We start from the raw sequence: 16292 nt of genomic DNA on the forward strand, positions 1-16292 counted from the left end.
ACGTGTCTTGTCATTGGTTTGGTAAATAAATGGCCATAACTTGGGAACCACTTGTCCGATTAATATCAAACCTTGAAAAGGCACATCCACAGGTCCCCCGCAATATACCTGGCTAGTTTCAATTAGATCGGACCAGTGGTTGTTGAGAAACAGCGGTCACGGTCATGGACACACACACACACACACACACTGCTGGAATTATAGATAGATGTAAACAACCTCAGCGGTATAGTTCGCCGGAGCTGTCTTTTTATTTTTTCTTGAGATTATTTATTTATAAATCTCAAACATTTAGTATCGACAAAGAACGATTTATTTTTAAGCATAAAATAAACATCGCCATTTTGATCTAATACTTCCGTGTTCATTCATAAATAAAATTGTGTTTCGAAGATTACACACAATAATTTCTTCAACTTTCTTTTCTCCGTTTTTTTTTTTCACATTGACGTGCAATATCAAGTTTCATTCAAATCAGGCAACGAAAAAAAAAATATTAAAAAATCAATTCCCGATTCAGTCAAGTACTCTTTGGGAGTATTTGATCATTGCAAACAACCTCAGCGGTATAGTTCGCTGGAGCTATCTTTTATTTATTTTTAAATGATGTTTTTAATTTATTTTTTAAATGATTTTTTTTTTATCAACCGTTGTCATAACGGGAACCCAACGGGTCCACGGGTCGTTTAGTCATTTCTAAATCACTTCGTGCATCAACAAGACCCAGATATGACTCCCATCGGTCAAAAGAAGCACGAAGGTTTGTTTAGAACTCAACATCTTTGGCCGTTTTACCTGCAACCGTCGCCAGGAGTTTTTACAACACAAACCGTCGCATATGAACTCCGGATGAGTTGATCAGGAAGTTCTCCAACTGTTTCGTTGTGGAGAGACATGTGGTGGAGTCTGCGGGCCTATGGGGAAGGGCATGGTGATGATGCATGGTGGGCGTGATGATGAGAGGGGTGGCCGTGGGGTCGGCAAGGGATATGAGGTGTGCACGCCGCCTGAGGCGTCGTAGTAATGCTGGAGTCGGCCGGCTCGTGAGTGTACCGAGTACGAATAAAGGAGAGCTGCCGGGCACAGTACGCCCGCGCTCGCACTCGTGCAACACAGCCCGGCTCGACTGTTCCTCCGCTTCGTGTCTGCCTGCTAAGCATCTCCCATTTCAGTACAGTACAGTTGGCGAACGAGGATCTGCGGATCGGCGTGTGTAAGGGCGGTTCCAAGCTACGGAGCCAAGGGTCTCACGGAGCATGGCGGAAGGTCGCGGCACGGCACACGGACGTGTACCCGTGTTCGGGGGAGATGAGTTCGAGTTGTTTTCTGAACAGTTGGGTTGCTACTTTCGGGCGAATGATGTAGAGGATGAAGAGAAACGCAAGGCGATCTTGCTCGCCTCGCTATCAACGGAGCACTACCGCCTGCTGAGTGATTTGGTGGCTCCAAATAGACCCAGTGATGATGTGCTATCCTTTCAGGACATCGTGGCGAAAATGAAGACCCACTTGGCGCCGGAGAAGTCGTTACATCTCGCGCGGTTCCAGTTCGATCATCTCGCTAAGGGTGGCGAGGAGCGCGTTGCGGACTTCGTGGCACGAGTGAAGCATTCGGCTGTGCCTTGCAAATTCACGGCAGAGGAGCGTCCGACAGGGCTCAGAGATCGTTTTATTTCTGGTCTGCGGGACGCGAAGATGGTAGCGGCTATCCTGCGATTAACCGACATCACATTCGACTCGGCGGTCGTGACTGCTTCGTCTGTCGAGCAGACGCTCACGGATGTCCGTGCCATTGCTGGCCAGGACGCAATGAGTAGCTCCAGCTGGAGTATGGCGGCTAATCCCGAAGTCCACGCGGTAACCGCACAAGTGCCGCGAGTCACGCAGCCCGGAGTCCGAGCGGTGGCTCCAGTGCCGCAGGTCGCACGCGCGCCTGGCGGTGCGGGACGAGGGGCACCGCAGCACGGTCGCACCGGGAGCGAAGGGGCACCGCAGCACAGTCGCACCGGGAGCGAGGGGGCACCGCAGCACGGTCGCGCCTGGAGCGAAGGGGCACCGCAGCACGGTCGCACCTGGAGCGAAGGGACTTTCCGCGGCTGCTGGGGGTGTGGGGGTCCGCACCTGCGACAAATGTGCCCGTATAAGAACACCGTGTGTTTGCATTGTCACAAGGTGGGACATTTGAAGCGTGTGTGTCGGATGGCGGGGGCCGCCGTTGGGGTCTTGGATGACAAGGTGCGAGAGGACCCCAGTGACCTGGAGATCGGCCTGCAACCGGGGCCTGACAATGCCGGCGAGCCAGAGCGGGAGATGCAACCACGGTTGAGTCTGTTTTCCGTTGGTTCGGAGATGACGACGCCTTTCACGGTTGAGGTCGAAGTGAATGGCCAACCGACTGTGTTTTGCGTGGATACCGGGGCAGCAGTGTCGGTCATGGATGAGCGGGCGGCTCGTGGTCTTCGCGGTATTCGCCTGGTCAAGACGGCCTTGTCGTTATACACGTACACCGGTGAGGCGATTGCACCGCTTGCGAGGGCCGACGTCTCAGTGCGCTACCGAGATCGACGCGCCCAGCTCTCGGTGTTCGTTGTACGAGGGGAGGGGCCCCCCCTGTTGGGTCGAGACTGGCTGGCGCACCTCGGACTGGGTCTCCGGTTCGTACCTCCAGATGTGCCAGTACTCTCTTCGAGGCCTTCGTCGAGTACCGAGGGTGAGGCTCTGGCAGGCGGCGAGAGCCGTATCAGTTCTCGCGATGAGTTCCCGCGCTTCGTTCGCGATGAGTTCCCGCGCTTCGGCAGGGTTCGTGAGGCAATGCGCATCGGTGTGGTTCAGGCAGCTTCAACAGGTGGCGGTGGGCCCGTGGCGTTGGAGGGAGTCGCGAGTCACAACATCGAGTCGACAACCAAGAAGCGGACTCGTGGTGCGGGTTGTGGGTTGTTGTTCATGGCATATGTGCTTTTCCTTGCTCTAGTGATGCAGTTTAATGTTGTTGAAATAAATGCCAGCAGTTCTCGTGTAAAAGTGGATGTGGCGGAGATCAGTCAATGGGAGTTGGATTATGATCAATGTGATGTAGGGGCTTCAGGGGCGGTGGTGGCGAATAAAAAGGTTGAGTTGGCCGTCCACTGTCCCGGGCCGCAGGTAATTGCTTTGTTATGTGCTGGGATTTTATCAAAAAGCGCGCTGTACGGAAAAATGAATTTGCGATGCTTCGAATATTATTTGTAATGATTTATAACGAGCCTATGATTGCAGTGTGGTTTAAGTGGAGTTGCTCCCGTCTAGCGGCCGTGTGGGTCTCGGAGATCGACTCGGAACCAAGACTGGTGCCCTGGTCGGCGTTACCCCCACCTCTGATTGCGAGCGCAACTCGCTGTGTTCGCTCAAGGCCGTTGGGACGGGCGTTGGCGTCTCGACTGATTGTGGTGCGTGAGTTGTTTTGGCGCATTAAATGCATGCAGCCAGCGGCGCTGTTCAGTGCCCCCGGCCAAGGTCTAAGGCTGGCGCCACGACTTCCAGATAGCGGGCTGCCGGCCTCGGGATGTTTATCTACGTCGGGTCTGCCTGGGGGGAGTGGGCCGGAGGCGTTTGATGGGGCCGGAGGAGGTTGGCTCGAGAGGTCGTTACGACCTTGGCCAGGGTCATGTCAGCATGGGCCGCCTGGGGGCGTTTTTGCTGCATAATGCTGCTGTGCTTCTCATTTTGCTGCTTCATATCGGTAACGCGGTCAGACCTGACCTTTGCTGCTCCACTCGCTCGCATCGACGCATTATATGATGTGGTGTGCTATTATACTTTGCTATTTTCATTTTATTTCCATGATTATTATACGAAGTCCTTCGTGTTCTGCATGCTTCTTATAATGGTAATCATTTAATAATCATAGTTTTAGGGGGGAGGAGTGTGGTGGAGTCTGCGGGCCTATGGGGAAGGGCATGGTGATGATGCATGGTGGGCGTGATGATGGGAGGAGTGGCCGTGGGGTTGGCAAGGGATATGAGGTGTGCACGCCGCCTGAGGCATCGTAGTAATGCTGGAGTCGGCCGGCTCGTGAGTGTACCGCGTACGGAATAAAGGGGAGCTGCCGGGCACAGTACGCCCGCGCTCGCACTCGTGCAACACAGCCCGGCTCGACTGTTCCTCCGCTTCGTGTCTGCCTGCTAAGCATCTCCCATTTCAGTACAGTACAAGACACACCCCTTTATTGGAGGTTTGCCTACAAGTACCGACGGTTTGTTTAAAAGTTGTTTTATTCCACAATCCTCACCCGAGAGGAATGGAAGATGTCCACGCCTCCCCGATTTGGTTTGTGAAGAACAGTTTCTGTGCACATGCACCGAGCAATGTGGTGGAAACAAGGCATTTTGAAAGTCCCGTATTAGCGGTACCAAACACCAGAGTTGGGTTTGGCTTTCGTGTTTTATTTCCTTTCATTGTGTGTGTGTGTGTGTGTGTGTGTGTGTGTGTGTGTGTGTGTGTGTGTGTGTGTGTGTGTGTGTGTGTGTGTGTGTGTGTCTGTCTCTGTGTTTGTGTGTGTGTTTGTGTCTGTGTGTGTGTGTGTCTGTGTGTGTGTGTGTCTCTGTCTGTGTGTTTGTTTGTGTGTGTGTATGTGTGTCTGTCTGTCTGTGTGTTTGTGTCTGTGTGTGTGTCTCTGTCTCTGTGTGTGTGTCTGTGTCTGTGTCTCTGTCTGTGTGTGTGTGTGTCTGCGTTTGTGTGTGCATTTTTGTGTTAGTGTGTGTGTCTCTGTGTTAGTGTGTGTGTGCGTGTGTATCTCTCTGTGTTTGTGTGTGTGTGTGTGTGTGTGTCTCTGTGTTTGTGTGTGTGTGTGTCTCTGTGTTTGTGTGTGTGTGTGTGTCTCTGTGTTTGTGTCTGTGTGCGTGTGTATCTCTGTGTTTGTCTCTGTGTTTGTGTGTGTGTGTCTCTGTGTTTGTGTGTGTGTGTCTCTGTGTTTGTGTGTGTGTGTCTGTCTGTGTGTGCCTCCTCACTCACTGTACTTTGAGTGCCAGGTCTGTTCCTCCAATTGGTTCATGAGTGCCAGCCAGAGTGACCACTATATTCGTTATGTCCGTGTGTCTGTCTGTGTGTCCAGACAGTGCCGGATTAAGCCTCGGCTGGCCCTAATATAAGGCACGTTTTGAAATTTTAGATAATGGCCTGAAAATTTTAAATTAGATCTCGGGCTCATGGAAATGGACCCCAGACAAAAGATGAACTGATTCGAGAACAAAATATTTAATGCAAAAAAAGACAAATATTTGATGTGAAAATAATTTTTGGCTGTCCCTAAGGCACATGCCTTGCCTGCCTAATGGTTAATCCAGCACTGTGTCCAGAGCATAACTCCGTGGACTTTGATCCGATCTTGATGAAACTTGGTTATGTGTTCGATATCAATGTCTAGTTGTGTGTTTTCCTGCATGAGGGTGTGGCTACGCCCATTGTGGTAGGTCTGTCGGAGGCTTCTTTTGTGGGATTGTTTGGTTTCAGGAGGGTAATGATTTTGCTCGTTTCCCAATATGGTGAATTATTGAGTGTTGATTGGAGAAATGACTTATACATACTGTACTTGTGAGGACCGATATGCCGTGCGGTCCAAGGTGTTTTAATGTAAACAGTGTTTCAAAACGAGTGATGCAACTTTAAATGTTTATTTACAAAGAATCAGGAATGTGAACGAAACATTTGTTGAAAGCTTGACATGGTGTTTTCTATTACAGCAAGTCACTGCTCGAGTTAGTGAGAGCCCAAGGTCTGAAATTGGCATTTACGCAAAATCCTTGTACTTGATGTTCTCGATGTGTGCCCCTCCGCGGTTCAGACAGGCATTGATCCTGACTCCAAAGTTCTGTCCATCTTTCCTGTCGGTCTCATGTGGCACTGCCTGGAGGTAGTGTGACACCTCCTGCTTCAGATCATCCAGTGTGGCAGGGCGATTGGCATAGATAGAGACTTTGGCAGCTCCCCAGAACCAGTAGTCCAGAGGGTTCAAGTCTGGGCTGTGGGGTGCCCAGTCATGAGTGGTTCCCAGGGCAACGAGGCAGTTTCTGAAGAGCTGCTGCAGGAAAGTGATGGTGTCACCAGCTGTATGTGGGGGTACACCATCCTGCATAAACCAGGTCATGCTGAATTTGTTTAGGGTGACTTTTTTGGCTAGATCATAATGGTACTTCTGGAGCATGGCCCGGTAGCACTCACCATTGATCGTCACCGTCCTGCTGTTGTCATTTTCAAACCAGTAAGGCCCTAGCTTTCCCCATCTGGCATTCAAGGCACAGAAGTATGTGACCTTAGGCCCTTTTCAGGTACCTCTCAGTGATCTCAGGTGGTTCTGCCCCCCAGAAAATGTTGTGGTTGTTGATGGCACCGTTCAAGTGGAAATGGCTTCATCACTGAACCAGATCAGGTTGATCCAGTTTGGGTCCTGCTCCATCCTGTTACTGAGCCAATTGTACATATCAAGTCTCCTTCTCATGTCATTTTGACTCAGTTTATGCCTAATAGAGATGATGTATGGGAAAAGATTCAGCTCCGTAGTGAGGATACGCCAGACTGATGTTGGTTTGATGCCTTGCTCCCTCCCAGGAGTGTCGGCGGTGGGACTTCTTGGGACTGTCCACTGCAAAATCCCGCATGGCGTCGATATTGGCTTGGCTCTTGGTTACGGATGCTGGCCTGCCACTGTTGCCCTCGCTCTGGTTGTGCATTGTACCCTCATGCTCAGAATGTTTCACAATACATTGAATGGCACAATTTGTCTGTCCATCACCTGTTCTGAGGTCATATTCCTGGCAGAACTTCTGGCGGGTGTCTACATGTGAATGATGTGATTTAGTCTCACACCACAGAGCCACCACTTTTGTCTTCTGCTTCACTGTCAATGGCATGATTGAGTTATGGAGCTAGAAATCCCAGGGAACAAATACCATGATAACACCACCAAACCCTGAAAATGAAAATGGTATAGGTCAAAGAACAAAGAAATGGCAGAAAGTCAAAGTTGTATCAATCTTTTTGAAACACCCTGTAAATGGGAGGTGTCAGGGCCGGAAGCCTCCAAGTTTTTGATGATTGTTGTTGTTTGTGCAGGAGTGAATGGCGTGACGGTGGTGTCGAGTTGGCAGCTTAGTTTGAGTCTTGCAACGGGTGTTCCACAAAGACCCAGACAACTTTGGTTGTGAATATATTTAGAACCAAAAATGATACAATGGTACCCTTTGGCTTATATGACACAGAAACTCCCAAAGTTTTGTGCACACTATTGATACACTTTGAAGTCAGCTCCGTTTTTCGCATGCTGGACATCAAGGCGGTACACGAGTTTTTGTCATGTTCGGCTCGGCATGTTTGCATCCAGCAGTGTGTATGCAGGTGTGATCCGAGATCAAATATCCTGCAGGTTTGCCACCTTGGTGTTGTAGACAACATCTTTGACAACCCCCCCACAAAAATAAAATCAAGGGGGTTGTGTTTGGTGTTCGTGGGGGCCAGGCGGTTGGTCCTCAGCCAATTCAGTGACCTGGAAATTTTTCAATCAGAATGGCTGGAACTACTAAGGCCCAATGAGGGGGAGCACTGTCCTGTTGAAAAATGATATTTGGTTGCAGGTCTTCAATCTGTGGGAAGGTGAATCCTTCTAACATATTCATGTAAATTGTTGAGGTCACTGTATCCTCCGCAAAGAAATACGGAGCCACCAAGCAGTCATGGGGAAGGCCACACCACGCACTGACCTTGTGACTGTTGCGTATGTGTTGAATGACCATGTGGGAGTTTTTAGAGCCCCAGATCCTCACGTTGTGCCGGTTGACCTTCCCCGATACATGAAAGTAAGCTTCGTCTGTGAACATGACCTTTTTCAGATAATCTTCATCATCCTCTTTGCGACTGAGCATTTCCAAGGCAAACGCTTTGTGTTTGGGTCCATTGTTTGGTTTGAGTTCCTGCAGAATCTGCACCTTATCACATAAAACTTGTCATTTATGAAAAATCCTGTGTGCAGTTGTGGTTGGTAGTTCCAGTTCTCTGGATGCGCGTCAGATTGATTTTCTGGGACTTTGTTGAAATGATTCCCACACTCGTTCAACGTCAAGTGCACTTGTGCTTGGTCGACCGGTACTTTTCTGTTTCGGACAACTTCCAGTCTCCTGAAACCTCTTGTACCACTCTGTGATATTAGTCCGTGATGACGGATTCCTTCCATCCCTTGTACGGAAATTACACCGAACTTGCGTCTTGGATTTCGTCTCTGATCCGTTTGAAGCACTGAGTTTTCTCCTGTGGAGTCACTATTTTTTTTTACGTTGAACCACCAGACCTGAAAAAAAAAAACTTTTTGAGTTTCTGTACCATATAAAACAAAGGGTATCGTCGCATAATTTGTGGTACTAAATATATTGTTGTGGTTACCAAATTCGCAAACCACCATTCAGGTCCCTTAGGTGAGGTATTTCGGTAAGTACATGTGTAGTTAGGCCCAAACCCGTTGTCTAGAGGGAATACATGTCATTTATGCGTGCTGCGACTCTTCAGGATAGCCGTTTTTCTTTTGCTGTCTTTATTTTGGACCAACCGCCATGATTACCACCACCAGTCACAACATCAACCACCAACCACAACGCCGCTTCACCACAACCGCTACGACCTTCACGTCACACCTCGCAGCCGTCGCATCGCCACCGTTCTTGCGCCGCTTGTGGGTACCGGTGTTGGACTCGTGCAGGGCGCGCGCCGAACAGCGTGTACAAAATCACGGATTTTGTGCTTCAAAAACGGATCAAAAACGACACACGCCCACTTTTTGCCGTCCAATCGGTGAGCGAGGGGCGGGTGGCCCCGCCCCAGGGCGATCGATATATGCTAATTTATGTATCAAAAAGCCTTCACGCCCACTTTTTCTCGGGCCAATGGGGAGCGAGGTGAAAGGTCGAAGGGAGGGGGTCAAAGATGAGAGGGCGAAGCTCCGGGGCTGATAAAAGGACCGTGTTCGTCAGTCCAGCAGAGTCCAGAGGCGGAGAGTAGGAGAGTAGGAGAGTAGGAGAGTAGGAGAGGCGGAGAGTAGGAGAGGCGGAGAGTAGGAGAGGCGGAGAGTAGGAGAGTAGGAGAGTAGGAGAGTAGGAGAGTCGGAAAAAGAGAGTCAAGACTTCGCGGGCGGTGGAGTTGGCAAGAAGGAGCTGGTCGTCGTGTGCGTTGGAGTCGGAACGGAGGGGACGGAGCTGTGGAAAGGCGGCGACACCAGACGAGGGGGTGCTCGCGTCGGGAGCTGCACCCCAGGGAGGCCGACAGCGCGACCTGGCCGAGGTGGAGACGCTCGTCGCGGGATAATAAAAATCCTCTATACCCCGAGCATCAGCAACCCCCTCCTGTTTCCCCCGCGCTGAGATAGTGCGACCAAGGGGGCCCCTTTCCCACCCCCTACCAGACACTGTCCGCGGGGCCCGCGGAGTTGAGGCGCCATCGCCGCTCCTCGTCTCATCACCAGACGGGTAGGCGCGACCCGGTCTCGGCCTCAGGCCCGCCTCATCCTTGAGGGTATTCTTTCCTTGGTTTTGGGTATGTGTTGTCGGCGCCGTCTGTGAAGTAAAATTGTATAAGTGTTGCCGTGTGCTCGGTAGTCGGTATTAGCTCTGCATTGTGTTTTCGCTTTTACATTTGCTTTTTGTGTAAATTGCATTGTGTCTTTTCTGTGTGCTTTTGGTGGAATTGAATATGTGTGCTTCCCGTGTGCCGCGAATAAATGTGCTTTGTGTTGAACTGTTTCCCGTTTCGCTTCGTCATTTCTCCCATTGAATCCTCATCTTGCTTCACGTAAAGGGTTGGTAGTGGGCTGAATACGCCCGATAATTAATCGAACCGTCGAGGTCGACGATAACACCGCTCGGTTATTCTGATAGTACGGAACGGGTCGCTTAAGTGGCCCGTGTCCGAAGTCGACCTGCGGCGAGGTGCGATCGCCCGGTCTACCCTCCGTGTGGGTACTTAGGTAGGTCGAATTTGGCGAGCAACCCTATCCCACGCGGGGGCTGATTGGCTCGATCGCGGTGAGACCGAAAGGTCCACCCGTGACTGGTTCCCGGCGTTAGTCCGAGAGGGTCACGACTGGATTGTCCGTCCAGTGGGCGACGTGCCGCGATTCGAGTTACGTGGCCGTCAGCACGCCGGCGGGCGCGAATACCGCAACACTGGTGTCAGGTCGTGCGATACAAATTCATCGCCCTCCTCGCGGCACTGGTATCGGAGAACAGGAAAACGGGCTCTCCTGTCTCCGGCTAAATTCACGGGAATCGGTCCAGGGGTGAGAGAAGCGACCCCCGATTCCCTCCAAATTACGAGCGAGCTAAATTAACCCTTTAAGAGAAGCAAGATGGCGTCTCAAGGCGAGCGGGAGCCGGGGGTATTAGAAATGGATGTAGAATGTGTAGAGTCCATGGTCCAGGATGGAATCCCCGAGCAGGAAATGTTGATTGTGCAGGAACACGGACTCGCCCAACTGAACCCGGAGCCCGAGGTGGGTGCGGCGGCGGCCGCGGTGTATGACACCTCCCCTCCCCCTCTCCACCAAAACCCCTCCCCAACCCCTGCCGAAACGGCTCACCCAAGCGTACCCGACATGGCCCAGCTAATCACCATGCTGGCAAAAATGAATGCGGATATGAAAAACGAAATGAAAGGCATGAACGAAAAGATGGATACAAATACAAATGAAGTAAAAACGAGGATGGATGCGAATACACAGCAAATAAACGGAATGGAAGCAAACATGAAGGAGGAAATGAAAGAGCTACGGGGTGAGACGCAGAACATGGGCCGATGCCTGCAGGCGGGCATGAAGGCCGTGACCAGGGAGCTGGGAATGGCGACTCCACGTGTGGGAGCAAACGAGCTGGAAGGGGGTGCAACGGCTGACAGGGCCGCGGTGGAGGCGGGTAAGAAAATAATTCGGGAGACAAGAGACGAGGTGAAAGTAATTGCGAGGGAGAGAAAAGAACAATTAATACGGAGAGCAAGGATGAGGTACGCGGAGATCGTGAAAGAGCAAGGAGTGAAAAACAGGGAAGGACGGGAGCGACTTAAAGAGAAAGCAAGGTTGACCTACATAAAGATAAGGGAAAGACGCCAGAAAGAAGCGGAGACTAATAGACAGGAGGGAACAACAGAAACTTATAAATGTATAGAGACAGGGGAGACAAAAAAATAGAGAGACTGCATGATAATGACAAGGTAAGTGACGCACACACACACACGGAGGTAGTGGAGGATAATGGGGGTGAGCTCGCGGAGCGTGTCGGGACCCAGTGCGAGCACCTGGATGTCCTCCTCCAGGAACGAGGGGAGGGAGTCTGCCCCCTTGAGGCGAGTCACGACCAGGTGAGTTCGGTCGTGCTTTGCGAGGTTGAGGGGACGGGTGCTGTGAACGGGTGCACGGAGAGCTTGGGGGGTATAGAGGCCCCGGAGACCCTTGTGGGGACTCGAATCCCCAGTGTGGTTGTCCCTGTGTGTGGTGCAAGGTGTGAGTGCGTCCCCGTGTGTGGAAGCGACCCCGTGTGTGAGTGGTGTGGTGGCGATGGTGCCGGAGTACGTGCTTCCCAGCACGCCGTGTGTGGATGAGGCACGGAGTGTGAGTGAGGCACCGCGGGTTAGTGCCCCCGCGTGTGTGGGTGAGGCACCGTGTGTGGATGAGGCACAGCGGTTGAGTGCCCCCGCGTGTGTGAGTAGTATGGTTTGTGTGAGTAGTGAGGCACGCGTGAGTGAACGGCCGTATGCAAGGGAGACCGTGTGTGTGAGAGAGCGGTATGTGAGGGAGATGTCGGTTGGCATGCGGGAGCACGCAGCCGCGTCTCCTGGTGTGAATGTGATGGAGTGGACTGTGTGCGTCGTAACACGCAGGTATGCGTGTGTGGAATGGAGACGGAGACGGCGACAGAGGAGAGAAAGCCGAGTAGCGGCTGTAGTTGTTTCGGGGACCGTGCCGGGTTCACCCAGCAGTGAGCACGAGGTTCGTGTTGTGCAACGCACGAGACCACCACGTGCTCGCTTGCGAGAGTGAAGTCCCGGTCCGGAAACGCACGCGGTGGATTTGCCGATCCCGCGGACGGACAAAGTTTAGGCAGGATAATGGATTTGGACCGGACGGGTTCTCCACGCGATCGTGTGTGTTAAGCTCCAACGGGCAAAGCACATGTGTTCGCGTGGGGAACCCCTCGAGACGTGGGGCTTGTGTTTTTTTATGCGCACGGTGACGCCATGGCTGCACGTGGGGTTGGAATCCGGCAGGAGGGGTATCTCTGCCGGATGGTACCGTCCAAGGAGGGACGAGGAACACGTGCAGCTGCATGACGTCACGGGCAGGTGCAAAGTGCGCGAGCTCTGAGTTGCCGCGCAGGTGCTGCGCATGGGGAAAAAAAAAAAAAAGCAAGCCTCACTTTCGGGTGCACAGGATTCCTGGGCAAGGGGTGAAAGACCCCCTTACCTGGGCACAGGATGGAAACTAGTTAGGGGGAAGGGTTAGCTTAGTTAGACCGACTTCATGGGGCAGGGGTAAGTCCTCATGGAGTCCGTGGAATGGATTAGATAGAGGGATTGTAGCGAGATTTAGGTTGGGAAATAAAATGGGATTATTTTGGAGACAGAGACAGACTTTGGATGTGTAGAGGGGACGTAGTTTAGCTACGTAGCGTTAAAAGGAACGTGCTGTAGTGTAAGGGACGACGTGGGAGCACGAGTTAGTTAGGGGAGGTAGTTAGAAGGATGGCAGAGTTCAGCGGTGTGTGTGTTGAAGAGTTGGTGAGTTGTGAGGCATGTGCATGTTGAGTGAGTGAGGCCAGCGGGTCTGTGTGAGTGGAGCGAATGGGGAATGCATGGTGCGATGAGTGATTGGGGGGAGGAGTGACTCCCGCCCAAGGGACCCCGGGGTCAGAGTAAAGTGAGTTAGCTGGGTTAGTCAAATTGAAAAATGGAGGTCGTTTTGTTGTTGGTGGGAAAGTAGGCTCGAAACCCATTTGGAGGGGTGCAGGAGCCCTGTTGACGGGCTTGGGAGCGTGGCTGCGAAAGGTGAGTATCGCTGAGTGGGTACCCCGGGCACCAGGCTAGTCGGTCGCGGTAGGCCATGGGCCCATGGGGGGCCGGGATAGAGTAGTGGGCACGGGTGCGCCTGCTTGGTGCGGGGGCCCGGGGCGCCATTAGCCGCGTGGGCAGTGTTGTGGGCACGGGTGACCCTCGGAAAGGGGCCCGGGAGGCCGGCCTGCCACGTGTGCGTTTCAGGGGAGGTGCCATGGGGGGCACTCCCCGGTGTTAGGGAGCTGGTAGGCTCGGAGGCAGTGTAGTGCCCGGGGGTGCCATAGCGGGAGATTCGGCAGAGGGTCGTGCCTGCCAGAGGGAGCCACGTGTCCCAGCCATGAGACCGTGTGAGGGCACGGAGAGAAAATTGGGGGGCGAGGCCCGAAATTGTGAGGACACCAACACAGGCGACGGGAATCTGGGTTGTTAGAACCAATAGTTTAAGCGAGAGGCGCTTGTTGAAAGCCCCGGGGTAGTTTAACAGTTAAATGGTTAGGGTAGATTAGGAGATGTACCCCTCCGCACCATCCATCCCCTCGCTGTCGTTGTGGGCCGCTGGACCCACTTTGGTTAGATCGCCGAACTCTGGGGAGGCCATTCTGAGGCTTCGTTGGGCCTCGACACAGGACGTTAGCTCTCCCTTATTCCCCTCCGGGAAGGGAACGTAGGGGTTGGGAGTAGGCTAGGTGACAGGATAGGTTAGCCGAACAAGGACGATAAAAGGGGGTTCGGGGACGATTTATAGTGGGGAAGTAAAAATAAAAACAACAAAAAAATAAGTTGGGGCTAAATTGGGGTTTGACAAATTAAGGGAGTGGGTATGTACAGTGACAGGCAAAGGCGATAGGTGGGAGGGAGACAGGTAGGTAGGTCCGAGCCCGCCTTCCAAGTGGCCAGCACCACCGCACTCCCTCCACCAACCTCCACTGAACGGCAAGAGCTGGCCAACTTCATCGGCTGGCCGTGTTTTGCTTCAAGGCGGAGGCCGGCCAACTTCGTCTGCAGCTGCTGTGCTGCAAGGCCTGTGCCGGCTGGATCGTCTGCAGCTGCTGTGCTGCAAGGCCTGTGCCGGCCAGTTCATCTGCTGGCTGTTTTTCTTCAAGGCCTGTGCCGGCCAGTTCATCTGCCGGCTGTGTTTGCCTGCAACGGCCTGGTTCTGTGGGCTGAGTTTGCCTGCAGCGGCCTTCTTCTGCGGGCTGTGTTCGCCTGCTGCCTTTGCCATGCCCACTGCCCATGTTCACCAGCCCCGTTCAATTTTGCTTTGCCCCCCCCCCCCTGTTCATTGCCATGTGCGCCAGGATCATCAAGGCAACACTTTGCAAGCTGCGAGAACTGCCCCGTTGGCAGCTGCAACACGGGCCTGCAGTGGCGGCCCGTGCACCGTGTTTGTGTTCATCCATCCATTCGTTGTGCTCATTGCGTGTGCCACTTGAGCTGGCACGGAGACTGCGTTGTGCAGCCCATGCACCGTTGTGTTTCACTGCGTTCAGTTCAAAAGGGAAGGCCTTGGACTGCGTGTGAGCAGCCAGCCACGTTCCCTGTCACCTGCATTGTTTGAGCCAGAGACTGCATGCGGGCAGCCTGGCTCCCTGCTAACTGCTTTCTTTTTGCAGAGTTCAATGATCCTGGGCCATGGTTTAGTGTAAAATTTGTAAGTTAAGGTAAGATGTACTGTAAATATGAGTGCGCCCCCGGCATGTCTGTCTAGCGCCGGCAATTTTATTTAAGTCGTCCGTGTGAGTGAGTTTGTTTAGGTAGTTACGCAGCCCTCAGGTTATTTATTTTGGGGACACGAATACCATGAATGTCGCACTCAGGGATCCGAAGGTAAAATGTACTAGGGGAAAACTACACATGATGCCACACGAAAATTTGACGACTCGGGACGAGTCTGTAAAAAGGGGAGGGGGTAGTGTTGTGGTTACCAAATTCGCAAACCACCATTCAGGTCCCTTAGGTGAGGTATTTCGGTAAGTACATGTGTAGTTAGGCCCAAACCCGTTGTCTAGTGGGAATACATGTCATTTATGCGTGCTGCGACTCTTCAGGATAGCCGTTTTTCTTTTGCTATCTTTATTTTGGACCAACCGCCATGATTACCACCACCAGTCACAACATCAACCACCAACCACAACGCCGCTTCACCACAACCGCCACGACCTTCACGTCACACCTCGCAGCCGTCGCATCGCCACCGTTCTTGCGCCGCTTGTGGGTACCGGTGTTGGACTCGTGCAGGGCGCGCGCCGAACAGCGTGTACAAAATCACGGATTTTGTGCTTCAAAAACGGATCAAAAACGACACACGCCCACTTTTTGCCGTCCAATCGGTGATCGAGGGGCGAATTGGCCCCGCCCCCAGGGCGATCGATATATGCAAATTTATGGATCAAAAAGCCTTCACGCCCACTTTTTCTCGGGCCAATGGGGAGCGAGGTGAAAGGTCGAAGGGAGGGGGTCAAAGATGAGAGGGCGAAGCTCCGGGGCTGATAAAAGGACCGTGTTCGTCAGTCCAGCAGAGTCCAGAGGCGGAGAGTAGGAGAGTCCAGAGGCGGAGAGTAGGAGAGTAGGAGAGTCGGAAACAGAGAGTCAAGACTTCGCGGGCGGTGGAGTTGGCAAGAAGGAGCTGGTCGTCGTGTGCGTTGGAGTCGGAACGGAGGGGACGGACCTGTGGAAAGGCGGCGACACCAGACGAGGAGGTGCTCGCGTTGGGAGCTGCACCCCAGGGAGGCCGACAGCGCGACCTGGCCGAGGTGGAGACGCTTGTCGCGGGATAATAAAAATCCTCTATACCCCGAGCATCAGCAACCCCCTCCTGTTTCCCCCCACGCTGAGATAGTGCGACCAAGGGGGCCCCTTTCCCACCCCCTACCAGACACTGTCCGCGGGGCCCGCGGAGTTGAGGCGCCATCGCCGCTCCTCGTCTCATCACCAGACGGGTAGGCGCGACCCGGTCTCGGCCTCAGGCCCGCCTCATCCTTGAGGGTATTCTTTCCTTGGTTTTGGGTATGTGTTGTCGGCGCCGTCTGTGAAGTAAAATTGTATAAGTGTTGCCGTGTGCTCGGTAGTCGGTATTAGCTCTGCATTGTGTTTTCGCTTTTACATTTGCTTTTTGTGTAAATTGCATCGTGTCTTTTCTGTGTGCTTTTGGTGGAATTGAATATGTGTGCTTCCCGTGTGCCGCGAATAAATGTGCTTTGTGTTGAACTGTTTCCCGTTTCGCTTCGTCATTTCTCCCAT

General features: G+C 52.8%; 1 long non-coding RNA gene across 2 annotated transcripts in view; it reads left to right on the forward strand.

The window, feature by feature from the left end:
- The first annotated feature begins 4905 nt into the window (after nucleotides 1-4905).
- Nucleotides 4906-16292, forward strand: part of LOC147016101 (uncharacterized) — a 37768-nt gene continuing 26381 nt past the window's right edge. The window contains exon 1 of one of the 2 annotated variants that reach the window (XR_015050001.1): nucleotides 4906-5490. This is a non-coding gene — a long non-coding RNA (uncharacterized LOC147016101). The remainder of the gene's footprint in view (nucleotides 5491-16292) is intronic. The other variant, XR_015050002.1, reaches the window with a different exon arrangement.

Source organism: Eptatretus burgeri, chromosome 12 (assembly GCF_056783735.1).
Source record: "Eptatretus burgeri isolate ZD-2024b chromosome 12, Ebu_testis_v1, whole genome shotgun sequence".
Classification (NCBI taxonomy): Eukaryota; Metazoa; Chordata; class Myxini; order Myxiniformes; family Myxinidae; genus Eptatretus; species Eptatretus burgeri.